Source organism: Thamnophis sirtalis, unplaced genomic scaffold (genome assembly GCF_051295495.1).
Source record: "Thamnophis sirtalis isolate CommonGarterSnake01/CBP01778 unplaced genomic scaffold, rThaSir2_p1.2 scaffold_8, whole genome shotgun sequence".
Classification (NCBI taxonomy): Eukaryota; Metazoa; Chordata; class Lepidosauria; order Squamata; family Natricidae; genus Thamnophis; species Thamnophis sirtalis.
The window spans coordinates 17,975,816-17,991,806 of record NW_028261388.1 but is presented as its reverse complement, the minus strand read 5'-3'; positions in this window follow the sequence as shown (position 1 = coordinate 17,991,806).

Below are 15,991 nucleotides of genomic sequence, written 5' to 3'. Positions count from 1 at the left end.
GAGAATCCCTGGAACTCAGACAAATTGGCCATCAATAGGCATATAGAGCCAAGGTGGCGCAGTGGTTAAATGCAGCACTGCAGGCTACTGCTAGATCAGCAGTTCAGCGGTTCAAATCTCACCGGCTCAGGGTTGACTCAGCCTTCCATCCTTCCGAGGTGGGTAAAATGAGGACCCAGATTGTTGGGGGCAATATGCTGACTCTCTGTAAACCGCTTAGAGAGGGCTGAAAGCCCCTATGAAGCGGTATATAAGTCTACTGCTATATAGAGATAAACAACATTTACATACCATTCCAAAGAGACAATTAAAAAACCTAAGAGAACATAAAAAGAACAAAACACCTCTCCACCAGCAATCAACACCAAGATGGACAGCAATTAACACCAAGATTAACATTGGACCAACCATCAAGAGGCAAACAACACCCCAATCAAGGGACTTCCAAAGAAGCAAAGTAAAAAAACCAGCCCAATTAAGGAACCACTAAGATCACTCCCACCAACACTGACCCGGCAATCCACTAGAATATAAAACGAGAGCAAACTCTACTTCCTATTGGCACTGATGATGTTACCTATTTTGGTAATGAAGTGTGCAAGAAAACAACCAAATCAAAGAGCACCAAGAACCTCACATCATGATGTCCATTCAGGTACTCAAACACCTTTATAAGATTGCTGTTAATATATTAAATCAAAATAGAACACTGTTATGTTCAGTGGCATCTCTGGGACAAGATGTTGAAAAGAAGATGATAGGTGTTATGTGGTTTGAATGCTTCATTATATGTGTTGATGTCATGCGTCTGTACAATGAATGGAATTATTTTGATAATCCCCCCTCCATGGCCCCTGTTTTGGTGGATAGGTAGAGAGAACCAAATATTTTGGGGAAAATGAAGGAGCACATTATGACACATGGTAAGCAAGCCTACAATGCATGCATTTTGGGATGACCTTTCTGTTTCAAAACATCTATTTTAAAATTTATGCTACAGATTAAAATGATAGAAATATACAACCCCCCCCCCAAAAAAAAACACCATTGTAACACTGTGGTGGGACACTTGGTTTTTGATGATCCCAGAAACTCAACCATGTACTTTTTTGGGGCATCAATGAAAGAATGATTACCATCTTTGGGAATGTTGTACTCCAGCCTACAACCCTGGGATTTCTTAGTGGTCTCCTATCCATATACTAACCAAGACTGCTTAGGAGCCGAGGTGGCGCAGTGGTTAGGGTGCAGTACTGCAGGCCACTTCAGCTGACTGTTATCTGCAGTTCAGCGGTTCAAATCTCACGGGCTCAAGGTTGACTCAGCCTTCCATCTTTCCGAGGTGGGTGAAATGAGGACCCAGACTGTGGGGGCAATATGCTGACTTTGTAAACTGCTTAGAGAGGGCTGAAAGCCCTATGAAGCGGTATATAAGTCTAACTGCTATTGCTATTGCTATAGTCTTTTTAGAACAGTAACATCTATCTTGTTAGCCCCCATTATACTGAAATCAATGCTTTTGTGAACATTAATTTTGTTTCTAAGCTCTAAAATGACTGCTGCTGTCTACAAGGAATTTAATTTTTAAAAATACCATTTTGTGAGGACCCCCCCCCCCTGATTTTTCAAGAGTCGTATTTTCCCAACCTTTGCCTCCCCTTCCTGGAACTCTACATTATTCTTCCAACATGCTAACTACTGTGACAATAACCTCACTTCATTAAAATTAATTAAGGGCCTGGAGTTTCTCAGTTGTAACCTTTCAATGAAGATATGATGGTGGGAAACTAATTACCTCCCCATCCTTGAATTCTTGCATATATTTGGAGTCTCAAGGAAGCGTGTCTGATACATTCAAAAATGACATATTTGGGAGGGGCTTCACCTCCCCAGAGTGACTCTGTCACGCTTACTTCCATTAAACAGACATCACACACACACACACACACACACACACACAGAGGGGAGAGGGAAAGAGGGAGGGAAGGAGAGAGAGGGGGGGAGAGAGAGAGAGAGAGAGAGAGGAAGGTTTCTATGGAAACATAATTAAAACATCCTTCCAATATAATTCTGAAGAGGTTGTCAAACCTTTTTTATCCTTTCACCAAGAGCATCACCACACCTGTTACTTAATAGTATTTATCACACACACAATGACGTACGCGATGCAATCTAGCTAAAATGGCAGCTTCTAAAATTGTACTGTACTTGCATCCATTCTCCAGTCGCTAGGCTTACCACATAATGTACGTAAAAATAAATCACAGCAACTCCTCATCCAAGCAACCTATTAATTCATTTGCCAAAAAAAAAAAAAGAAACAGAAACAGAAACAATTTAGGTACTCTTCTGTGCATAAAAACAGCCCCACAGCTATTAAAGACATAACTTTATTCTGGAAGCTTATAGATAGATAGGATACCAAAGGGATAGCAAATAATATGAAGTGCTATGTTTGTGCATGGTGGGAAATGTGATAACATGTATGAAACATTACAGACAACTAAAATGTCATAAAGATGATATAGCAAAATGAAAATCCTAAACTCATTAGAAATTAGAGTGTTTAAATATATCCTACTCCAGGTGTCTCCAACGTTGGCAACTTTAAGACTTGTGGACTTCAGTTCCACCACAAGGTTTAAGGTTTAAGGTTTAAGGTTTATTGGGATTTATATGCCGCCCTTTTCCCTAAGGGGACTCAGGGCGGCTTACAACCACAGGGGAGGGGGGTGCAAGGTCAAAAACAAAACAATATGTGCACAAAGAAAAAAATAATAAAACACAACTTTCATTCAGCAATCAAACACTCGGGCGGGTAATTGGAAGCCTATCCCCAGGCCTGCTGGGAGAGCCAGATCTTGAGGGCTGCGCGGAAGGTCTGGATAGTGGTGAGGGTACGGATCTCCATGGGGAGCTCGTTCCACAGGGTCGGGGCAGCAACAGAAAAGGCTCTCCTCCGTGTGGTCGCCAGTCGACATTGACTGGCAGATGGGATTCGGAGGAGGCCCAGTCTGTGCGATCTAATTGGTCGATTTAGGGAGGTAATCGGCAGAAGGCGGTCTCTCAAGTACCCAGATCCACTACCATGGAGTGCTTTAAAGATGGTCATCAGTATCCTGAAGCGCACCCGGAGACCAACAGGTAGCCAGTGCAGCTCGCGGAGGACAGGTGTAACGTGGGCGAACCGCGGTGCGCCCACTATCACTCGCGCGGCTGCATTTTGGACTAGCTGTAGTCGCCGGATGCACCTCAAGGGCAACCCCATGTAGAGCCCATTGCAGTATTCCAGTCTAGAGATCACAAGGGCTCGAGTGACTGTTGTGAGAGCCCCCCGGTCTAGGTAGGGCCGCAACTGGCGGACCAGGCGAACCTGGGCAAATGCCCCCCTGGTCACAGCTGACAGCTGGTGATCAAAAGTCAGCTGTGGGTCCAGGAGGACTCCTAAGTTGCGGACCCTATCTGAGGGGTATAAAATTTGACCCCCCAGCCTAAGCGTTGGTGTATTAGCCAAATTATTGGGGGGGAAACACAACAGCCACTCGGTCTTATCCGGGTTGAGTACCAGTTTGTTAGCACTCATCCAGTTCTTAACGGCCTCCAAACCCTGGTTCATCACGTCCACCGCTTCATTGAGTTGGCACGGGGCGGACAGATACAATTGCGTATCGTCCGCATATTGATGGTATTTTATCCCGTGCCTCCGAATGATCTCGCCCAGCGGTTTCATGTATATGTTAAATAGTAGGGGGGATAGGACCGAACCCTGATGTACCCCACATGTTAGGGGCCTCAGGGACGATCTCTGCCCCCCGACCAACACCGACTGCGACCTGTCCGAGAGGTAGGAGGAGAACCACCGCAGAACAGTGCCTCCCACTCCCACCTCCCGCAGTCGTCGCAGAAGGATACCATGGTCGATGGTATCGAAAGCCGCTGAGAGGTCAAGGAGAACCAGGATGGACGTATAGCCTCCATCTCTGGCCCTCCAGAGATCATCGGTCAATGCGACCAAAGCGGTTTCTGTGCTGTAACCAGGTCTGAAGCCGGACTGGAAGGGGTCAAGATAGCTAGCTTCCTCCAAGGCCCGTTGAAGCTGAAAGGCCACCACCTTCTCAACAACCTTCCCGATAAAGGGAAGGTTGGAGACAGGACGAAAGTTGTTTAAGATGGCTGGATCTAACGATGGTTTCTTCAGGAGGGGTCTCACCACCGCTGTTTTAAGTACGGCAGGGAAGTGCCCCTCCCGAAGGGAGGCGGTGACAACCGCCTGGATCCAGCCATGTGTCACCTCCCTGCTGTTAACCACCAGCCAGGAGGGACACGGGTCCAAAATACAAGTGGAGGCACTTACAGCTCGAATGGCCTTGTCCACATCCCCAGAGGCAACTTCCTGGAACTCAACCCAGAGCTGATGTAACAAGTGATCCTCCTGTGACTCAGCTGGACCTACTGCGGTGGAGTCCAAGTCCGATCGAAACCGAGCTACTTTGTCCGCCAAGAATTGAGCATAATCCTCAGCCCTACCCTGGGCACAAAACCGTGGTAGACTAAAGCGCGCTCGACGAAAGCGCGTACGTGACATCATCACAGCGCGACGAAAACAGCACGCTGTGAGCGGTAAACTTAAAATTAACGCGTAAATCTAAACCTAACCCCCCCAAACCTAACCCTAAACCTAACCCTAAGCCTAACCCTTAACCTAACGCTAAACCTAACGCTAACCCTTAACCTAACCCTAAACCTAACCCTAACGCTTAACGTAACCCTAACCCTAACCCTAACCCTAACCCTAACCCTAACCCTAACCCTAACCCTAACCCTAACCCTAACCCTAACCCTAACCCTAACTCTAACCCTTACCTTTATGTGAATCGGCTTGCTTTAAAAGCACTTTTTAAAGCACCCTTTTTCTTTCTTGTCGCGCTGCTGATGACATCACATACGCGCTTTAATCGGGCACGCTTTAGTGGACCACGGTTTTGACGTGCCACGGTGGACTTGTGGCTGAAGAATTCTGGGAGTTGAAGTCCACAAGTATTAAAATTGCCAAGTTTGGAAATTCTTGCCCTAATTAGTTTGGACTATATTAGAAATTCTAGCATATCAGTCCAACTAAATATACTATATGAAGCAGTGTAAATAATTAAAAAAACATTGGAAGACCTGAAAGGATAGGAATAGATCAGTGGTGGGTTTCAAATTTTTTTAGAACCTCTTCTGTAGGTGTGGCCTGCTTTGTGGGAATGGCTTGCCAGCCATGTGACCAGGTAGGTGTGGCTAACTTGTAAAATGTGGTGAAACTCACTTAACAACGCTCTTGCTTAGCAACCAAAATGTTGGCTCAGAAACTCTGGCATTTGAAGCACACAAGTCTTAAAGCTGTCAAGTTACAAGACCCTTGCACCCCTAACCCTTTAGGAAAAAACCCCAGAGGTGTTCAAACTTGACAGCTTTAAGACTTGTGTACTTCAAGAATTCCTCCTCTCGCTCTTCATCTTGATGATCTGCGGACGGGCAGGGGGAGGGAGCTGGAATCGGTTCTTAATGGCTTAATGGCTTAATGGTTCCATTGTAGATTTGTGGAACCTCTTTTATAGAAGAGGTTAGAACTGGCAGGAACCCACCCCTGGAATCGATCCTCGTGGAGAAAATTTATGTAGTTACTAGGAATTGACATGACTTGATGACTCAAAACCAATCAATCAAATCAGCCAATCAAACAATCAGATAATTAGAAAGGAAATGATGATTTAACAAGCTATAGAAGTTTGACTTGTGGTTTAGTTAAAATACAAAGCAAATTATGACTGAAGGGAAATAAATGGACTCTTTTTTAATCAAATAACTCTATTGATTCAGATGCTTGGCAACTGGAACCTGTTTATGACAGTTCCAGTCCTGGAGTCACGTCATCTTCTGGAACCTTCTGACAAGCAAAATCAAGGGGGAAGCCATAGTCCTGTGACAACTGCACTACTTACTTAAAGACTGCAGCAATTCATTTAACCAGAGGTGGGCTGCTGGGGGTTCGTACGGATTTGGGTGATCCTCTAGCTAGGATTCTGCCCAGTTCGGCGAACCCCCAAATGCCATCCCTGGCTGGCCACACCTACCCCACCCTGCCCGACACTCCCACCCCACCCCAGCCTTCTCAGGAGTCTCCACGCAGCCTGTTCATCATACCAGGTAAGTGCAGGGCCCGCGCGGAGTCTCTGGGAGGTGTGTGTGGGGGGGGGGGGAATGGGCCTACTGGAGGTTCTGGAAGTTGGGCCTCTTTCCGGCCTCCGGAGGGCTTCTGGAGCTGTGGGGAAGCAGCTTTCACCCTCCCAGAGGCTCAAGGAAAGTCTCTGGAGCCTGGGCAGGGTGAACCCCACCCCCTGCTGTGGGGCAGGAAGCCAACTAGGCCACGCCCACCCAACAACACGGCCGTGAACCCGTTGTTGCAATTTTTGAAGCCACCCCTGCATTTAACCACTATGACAAGAAAGGTTGTAAAATGGAAAAAAAAAGTCACTTAACAAGTTCTGCTTAACCACAGAAATGTTGGGCTCAATTGTGGTCATAAATCGAGGACTACCTCTAATGTGGCTGGCTGTTTCTTCATACATGCAATTTGGTGGCACATTTTTTTTCTCTTCCCAAAGGAGGTTGTTGTCTTGCCTTGTTACTCTGGCAGCTCTAATGTTTCCCAAATGTGCTTAACTTCGGGTTTACACGAAGAGTTTGTCCTCCCTTTGGAGAGCATGAATTATTCTCTTGAGTTGCTTAGCCTATGAATATTTCTTTCTCTTCTCTGCATATTGTCACCTGCTGTGTAGTCACAGGTTTGTGACGAGAGCCTCTTGAGCCTCTGCAGCTTAAATTTCAACTGCCACCTGCCTCCTTCCGATTCATTTTTTTACCTAGCCAATTAAATGGGAAACTGAATGAGTACCTCTTCTACCTGATGCCATAATTGGAATAATATAATTTGGAGCATTTGGACTGCTGAGAAAGCACGGTATAAATGCTAAGTGTTAAAATACTTTAAAATTATAATTTTTTTTCTATTCAAATGATTAAAGGGTTGAAATCAGGGGAGAAATCAACTTACCTTCACTACTAGTTTGCAAATGTGAGCACACAGGTGCTTCGCTCGCAGGCACCACCTCCGTGGATGCGTGGCACGACAAAACCGCGGTCCACTAAAGCGCGCCCGATCAAAGCGCGTCGCTGACGTCAGCAGCAGCACGACAACAACGACCGCGGAGAAAAAAGGGCGCTTTAAAAAGCGCTTTTAAAGCAAGCCGATTCACGTAAAGTAAGGGTTAGGGTTAGATGTGCAGGGTTAGATGTGCAGGACCTTCCGCGCATGCACAGAGCGTCAAAAAAAGGGACGTGATGATATCTGGTTGGGTAGCGCCTTCCGCCGCCACTGCTTCTGATTTGCTGAAACTGGATAGAACCAGCTGAATTGCACCACTGGTTGAAATACTTTCCAGAGATGGCAGAAAGCCTATGTATTGGGAGTGGTGGTAGGGACATTACATAATGGCATTTCATAAAACGTCTAATGTGAAGAAAGTTTTTTAAATGGTTCTCTTTTACCCAAAACATTAATATTCCAGTTGTCTCATATTATTAATGTGGTTCAGGTAGACATTGGTATCATTAACTTTGGAATATATTTATTGAACGTATAGGGCACTTTTCTCTTTGGAAAGAATGCTCCAGAACTAAACAAAGATAAATCAAAAATACTTGCAATTTTGCCTGAAGAAAACTGCAAACAGATTTTTTTCCCCCTTCTCTATCGTACAGCTTTTAGCCATGATAATTAAATATAGTCTCTGTATTCCTGGGCTGGGGAAACCACAGGGCACAGGTGTTAAACCTGATCGCGTCACATGATGTATTGTGACGTATCATGATATTTTTTGCCTTTGCAGAGCCAGGGTGGGCGTGGCCTACATGTGACACATCCAGTCCGCAGGCCGCCAGTTTGACAGGCCTGCCATAGACTGAAACCTTGATGTCCGGATAACATTAATAGTTGTTCACGACTATAATTTGTTTTCACAACCAGCTTCTAGGCCAGGGGTGTCAAACTGGTGGCCTGTGGGCTAGATGTGTCACATGAAGGCCACGCCGACCCCAGCTCCACAAATGGGAAAACGTTGTGAAACGTCATGTGACAGCAACGTGATGCGGCGAATTCGATACCAGTGTTGTAGGCTGAATGAAATGGGATATTCACTTGCTCTAAACCCCCCACCCCCCCAAAAAAAACCTTTTGCACACCAGGGATCGGTTCTGTGGAGAGGGGATTTTCCACAGACCAGAGGGGGCATAGTTTCACATTGCTGCCAGCATCTTGAAGTTGAGGTTTCGCTTGTTTGTGTGGCCCAGTTACTGGCATGTGTTCTGATCTAGGCTTCCCAAGATCATGAAGCAGACTCCTTGTCCCGATAAAACTTCTTTTATTTAGGTTAAAGGGAATTCCTCTCCAGCAATGTCCCGGCAAACAGTCTTTCATGAGATTTCACAACGACAGATCTTTATCAGGCTTGGAGAGCTGCCAGGCCGATATCTTCTAAATGCCATCTTGTAGCAGCAATTACTAGGCAAGATGTCGGGAACAGATCTTTACCCTAATGAATTGAACTAATTGTTTCCTGCAAACTCCCCTCCCCCTTCACTCCTCTTTATTTATTCCCTATGGGAGGGGCCATTCACCGTCCACCTGTGCCTTTACTCCCAAGTCGGCCCTTGTTCCCTAGCTGTTCTCTTCTCCTAGCAGCTCTGCCCATGCACACATCTGGAACAGGCTCCAGCTGTTCTTCTGCCCACTGATATCTGATTGCGAAGGCAGCTGTTAACGGTTGGATGGCCCTGGCCCCATCTCTGCCTCTGATGCATAGCAATTGTCAAGAGCCTTCCCCAGACTTCAGGTCTGGCTCAGGTTCCTCCTCAACCTCCTCACTGTCTGAGTCTGCCACCAGCTCTGCTGGCGGGCCACAAGAGCATGCTGCAGACCAGTGCTTGTCTATGGCCCAGGGGTTGGGGCCCCCACTAAACTCTTTAATTCTGTTACCATTGTTTTGGGAGTTATTGTATCAAAATATTAATAACCCATCTTTCCTGCCAAAGCTATATGCTTTTTATATCATTTGGTTGCATTAATGTTACATCATTATTTTTATTCACCACCGTGCCAATGAGCTTTTTTTAAATCTAGGATGATGTTATCCCTCCCCAAGCTGAGTGCCTATTTCTGAATAATTATTCTGGCTAATGTTCGTAAGCCTGTCGGAATCTGTAAATGCTTTTGTCAAATTTTTTAAGTGCCCACACTTACTTGCTTACAGAGACAGACACACATATACACGCACATCAATTCCTGAATCATTCAGATTAAATCAAGCCATTTATCTTATTAACTTTTAAAAGCTTATTTCTACCATTGCAGGAATTTGAAAGGAGTGACTTTCATCAAAGAGAATATTATCCCGAAGATATCTACAAGAGAGGAATTAGCGAAGCAAACAATGCCTGGCCAATATATAGTGTATCTTTTAATGAAGGATAAGCAAATCTTTAAAAATGATCACAGAAGCAAATGTGTAAAGAGCAAATGATATTCACAAATGAAAATACTGGTAATCCTTGACTTACAACCACAACTAAGCCCAACATTTCTGTTGCTCTTCAAGACAGTTCTTAAGTGAGTTTTGCCCCACTTTACAACCTTTCTTGCCACCGCCGTTAAGGGAATACTGCAGTATTTAAGTTGGTAACATGATTGTTAAGTGAATTATAACCCGGAACACTGCAGCCATCATAAATATGGAGTCAAGTGTCTGAATTTTGATCACATGACCATAGGGTTGTTGCAACAGTCATAAGTGTGAAAAACAGTCATAGGTCACTCTTCAGTGCCGTTATAACTTCAAGCAGTCACTAAATGAACTGTAGTAAATCAAGGACTATCTGTGCCTCCAAATGGCTTTAATGTTGACCCAGTTTCCCATTCTATTACTTAATTATTAGTTTTTACAATAGCAAATACTATTAAAAACAATGCAATAAATCTATCTTACCTTTATGTGAATGAAGGCTCAGTCATCCAGGCCAAAGCTATTTAAAAGTTTGAATCATGGTAACTGGACAAACATTTGTTAATATGAGATGTTTCGCTTCCTATCCAGGAGGTTTTATCAGCCAAAGGAATATACCAACTCTTGCCATACCAACTTCAGAGGTTTTTCACCAAAATATCAATATTGCAAATTTTCTCAGATTAACATGTTTTGGTCCAGTTGCCATGATTCAACCTTTTAAATACCTTTGGCCTAAACGATTGAGTCTTCATTGACATATTGCAATACATTTTGGGCAGATACCCCTGAGGTTGGTGTGGCAAAAGTTGGTACATTCCAATGACTCTCTGACCCGCTGCCCAGTGGTGGGTTTCTGCCAGTTTGCACCGGCTCGGGAGAACCAGTTGGTGAAATTTACCGATCCGGTGAGAGGAGGTTCGACCGGTGGACCCGGAAGTAACTTCCAGAACGCCTGCCCTGGCCCTGTCACTCGTTTAAAAGTGTGGCGCCAACAGTTAACATTCCTCTCTTTCTTGTTCCAGCTGTTGCATTTCGCTTGTGATCGGTCCTCCCTTCACTTCGAATCACCTTCCAGCAGCTTGCTGCTTCCCTCAGGTAAGCAACTAAGCGCGAGGGGGGCAGCAGGAGGCTAGCTTACGCCAGCTCACGACTTTTGTGAGGGAAGGCTTTCCAGGCCTTGCCTCGCAAAAGCCACGAGCTGGTGTATGCCACGTGGCCGAAAGTGAGTGAGCGGTGGTGGCGGCGGTGGCAGGCTAGCTTTCATGAGGGAAGGCCTTCAGGCCTTCCCTAGCGAAAGTTGTGAGCTGGAGTATGCCATGCGGCCGAAAGCAGGTGGTCAGTGGTGGCAGCAGCAGGCTAGCTTTCGCGGCTTTTGCTAGGGCTTCGAGCCTTCCCTCACAAAAGCCATGAGCTGGCGTACACCATGCGGCCAAAAGCCCCCTGCCACCCCTCTCCAGCCTTGCCTGGCTGGCTAAGCCTGAGAGGCAGTGTGTCTAGCTAACTGACAACCCTTGTCCCTCCAGTCCGGTAAGTTTACCTGTCCTGCTGCCTCATTGCCTCCCTACTCCCTGCTGCATCCATCTCATTGGAGAGCTGCTGATTCTGCCTGCTGGTAAGTGACCCGGGTTTTTTTCTTTTATTTTTTTAATGTTTTTTAAAAGAATATTTTATTATTGTCCATATAATTTTTTTAAAAGGTTTTGAGTATAGAATATTTTAAAATGATTTATTTCAAATTATTGTGTGTGGATTCTTTTTTAAAATTGTCTTAGACTATTTAAAAATGATTCTATCCAAAATAAATTAAAACAAACCATTTTTAAAAATTCTATACTCAATACTTTAAAATGTATTGTGCATAGAATTTTTTAAAATCATTTTACTTAAAAGTATTAAGTCTAATTTTTTTTAAATGGTTTACTTCAATTTATTGGGTGTACAATTCCTTGCAATGGTTACAGTATAAATTATTGCTGGTACAATATCTTGAAACGGTTACAGTATAAATTATTGCTGGTGGAATACCTTGAAATGGTTATAGTATAAATTATTGTGTGCGGAATAGTTAACAATAGTTTTTAAGGATTTTTTTATTTATAGAATATCTTTTTAAAATTATTTTAGGGAATTTTTATTTTTTAATTGTTTATAAAATATATTTACTATAAGAAATGTTATTCCTTTTTGCAAATGTTTCCTTTGTGATGCTATATGTTGCTTTTAAGTGTTTAGACCAGGTTTATGTATCTCAAAGTGGCTGCTTTTCTATGGGCAGGCCAGGTTGGTGCAAGGCAGGTTTGCCAGATTTAGTGTGTTTCACCCTTGTTGTTTAGGTAATTCTGAGATGGTTGCTGGTTCTGTGAGCTTCCTGGCACTGTCTTTATAATTTCCCACAATGCCTTGATGGTTTTTATTCTAGTGGCTTTGTCTTTTCTGTCATTAAGGTTAGGGAAAAAAACTGGTTTCATTTGCAGTCTTTTGGGGGGAGATTCTTATTTTTTGGTGTTTTCCTGGCACTGTCATAGTTGGTGTGGGTGTGGGTGTGTAATGTCCCGCAGTTATCTACACATTAATAATGATCAAGAACTAATAATATTTCTTTATACATTTTAGTGACCTTTCCTTACATAATTGGTGTTTTCTTTCATACTTTTGGATTTCTAATTTCTGTTTCTGTTAGTTAGCAATTGCTAAAACAAATCCCACGTGAAAAAGTATTCAAAGCCTTTTTTATTTTAATTGTCAATTTATTTATTCCTGCACATTATAATATTTATTCATTTTCATATCTCTGTTTTTCTACTGTTGTGCAAACATGATTCCAGCAGCTGCTAACATATGTAAAATTAAATATATATTGTACTCTCTTTCAAATAGCCCAAAAATATTTCTGGTTTTAATTCCATATCTTGCTTTACCATTGCTTCTAACCACTAACTTCTGAATTACTACTTGGACTGATCTAAGTACTGAACCTAATTCATATATTCCTGTTTTTTGGAACTGAGAACTAAATTTCAGAAAAAGTAAATCTGTATTGCTCTGGGAATCTACCTATGACATTCATTCTTGAACTAATTTCTTGGATGAAAGACTATATCTTTCCTGTTTGTTTATATCTTTCCTGTTTCTCATCCTTCCTGAAAAGATTGTACATTGTTGCTTGAAAGCAGAGGTCCCTTCTGTTACCTGTAGTCCTCAGCTTACAACCACAATTGAGTCCAATATTATTTTATTTCTTCTGCAGTTAGTATTATTTATTTTTGTACTTATTTTAATCTTATTGTAGTTCATCCATTGGGGCAAAGAATTCAGTGACATCGTCTTGGCCACTCCCACCCAATCACATGCTGCCAAGCCACTCCTACCCAGTCACATGGCTGGCAAGCCACTCCCACCCAGTCATATGGCCAGGAAGCCACTCCCACCTGGTCACATAGCTGGCAAGCCACTCCCACAAAGCAGGCCACACCAACAGAATAGGTTCCAAAAAATTTTGAAACCCACCACTGTGGCTGCCTAACTAGTTTCTTTTAATTTTAATACAATACAATAGCAGAATTGGAAGGGACCTTGGAGGTCTTCTAGTCCAACCCCCTCCCTAGGCAGGAAACCCTATACCATTTCAGACAAATGGCTATCCAACATCTTTTTAAAGACTTCCAGCATTGGGGCTTTCACAACTTCTGGAGGCAAGCTGTTCCACTGATTAATTGTTCTAACTGTCAGGAAATTTCTGCTCGGTTCTAAGTTGCTTCTCTCCTTGATTAGTTTCCACCCAATGCTTCTCGTTCTGCCCTCAGGTGCTTTGGAGAATAGCTTGACTCCCTCTTTTTTGTGGCAACCCCTGAGATATTGGAACATTGCTATCATGTCTCCACTAGTCCTTATTTTCATTAAACTAGACATACCCAGTTCCTGCAACCGTTCTTCATATGTTTTAGTCTCCAGTCCCCTAATCATCTTAGTTGCTCTTCTCTTCTAGAGTCTCCGCATCTTTTTTACATTGTGGCAACCAAAACTGAATGCAGGGTTCCAAGTGTGGCCTTATCAAGACCTTATAAAGGGATATTAACACTTCATGTGATCTTGATTCCATCCATCTGTTTATGCAGCCTAGAACTGTGTTGGCTTTTTTGGCAGCTGCTGCACACTGCTGGCTCATATTTAAATGGTTGTCCTGATTTAACTGATGAAACTTCCTGGATGGGAAGCAAAACATTTCAGATTAACAAATTTTGGTCCAGTTGCCATGATTCAGTCATTTAAATATCAATCTCACCAACTTAAAAAGACAGCCTGTGCTCCTGTATGCTAAGAGTCTATCTACATTGTGATTGGAATGATAGCTAGCTATCCAAAGCTGAGTGTAAAACCATATAAACTGAATATATATGAGTACTGTTAGAAATATAATCTAACAGTTGGGTTGGCAATATATAAATCATATAGCAATGGTGTACCTGTTTCTTTAAATCATACTGTAAAATGTGATTGGTTGCTGTTTCCTCAATCGGCAATAGGAGGGAGCCAGAATGACTGTTAGCTCTCTGTTTGTTAGATTCTGGGCTGATCTGATCTGAGTGGGAGTGCCGTGAGCTATTGTAAGTTTTGCAACTGCTAGCAAACTTTGTGTACTGAACTGATTATATGATACTGGACTATGTTATTTGGATTATCCCTTAACTGAAAAGCATTGATGACTGACTGAATTACCCGTGTATGATAATTGGACTGTTTGATGGACTCCGATACCTCTATTTCCATGAAAGTAAAAGCCTATTTAAACTGCAGTGTCTCTGTATGCTGGTTTGTGTGTTCTCCAACACAACTCTCACAACGCTTCTCTGAATGTACTCGCTCTCCCAACAGGGAGCTTGCCTAACAAGTACATTAAAAATTATATGAATTTTTCAATGAATGTACTTCTGAGTGGTAGCACTAGCACTAGCACATACTTATATATTTTTTCATGTGCTTCACAACCCTCTCCAAGCGGTGTACAGAGTTACCATACCATACCCAACAATCTGTCTTTCCCTCCAGCCCACCCTCAGATATTTCAATGTCCTAGTTAAGGAATGGTTAAAGGCCTTGGGATGGGCATTAACATCTGGGAAACCTTGACCTCTGATCGTTCAGCTTGGAGGCTAAAGACGCAGCATGGCCTTCTCCAATTCAAAGAGACACTTGTTCGATAGGCTGAGGCAAAGAGGCAGTCCCTCAACCAGCGAAATATGGGAGCTGGGCAGGGGACAGAATGTATCTGCCCTCAATGTGGAAGGGATTGCCACCCTCGAATTAACCTTTTTAGCCACACCAGATGCTGTTTTAGAACCTCTTCCTAGAGCACAATATCATAGTCTTTTGAAACTGAAGGGTGCCAATTGATGGTTAAGGAAGTTTTGCAATTTGAGTTTCTAAGTAGCACTGAAACGCAAATGTGTGAAAATTCTGGATATTAAATCTGAGCATAAGCCCGAGTGGTCCATGAACTAAAGAAACTAATAAAGCATGAATAAATTAAGGAAGCAATTACATAAATGCCAGTGTGATAGCATTGCCATTATAGCTAAATTAGGTTCTCTGTTTAATGCATTTGAAAGGGCAGGAAGGCCTAAGGAACAAAAGAAAGAAGCATATATGGTAATACAAAAAAAAAGTGTGCAACCGGAAAGTATAACATCCCACAATGTTTCCCTGATTGAATTTCCAACATCTTCCAAGTGGGTTTATAATACCTCAGAGCATCTTTATCAGTTACACAGAAGTAGTTATAAATGATTTGACTTTTGGAATATGGAAACTTTGGCATATTAAATTACCTTGCACCTGAGCGCCTGTAACAACTACATGTGACTTTATGAAAGGTGATTCTGAAAAATAAACCCTCTTGCATGAATTAGTTGTCTTAAGTTGTTTAGAGAACTAGTATCATCCAACACACCAACATTTCATAGTTATTGTAGCATCAGTTTCATTATTTTTGGACTAACAATACAGTCCTAGAAAAAGACTCACTGTTAGGTTAAGTAAAGAAAATCTTTTTCAAATCAAGTTAACGTCTTGGTGACATCATGGATACACAATTGTAGGCTTTATAGGAACATTACAACAATGCCTTCTACACAGTGGTGGGATTCAAAATTTTTTACTACTGGCTCGGTGGGCGTGGCAGAGGAAGGATACCGTAAAGTCTCCATTCCCTCCCACACTCCAGGGGAAGCCTATTGCAAAATCCCCATTCCCTCCAATCAGCTGAGACTCTGGAGGCAGAGAATAGATGGGGGCAGGGCCAGACAGAGGTGGTATTCACCGGTTCTCCGAACTACTCAAAATTTCCACTACTGGTTCTCCAAAACTGGTCAGAATCTGATGAATACCACTTC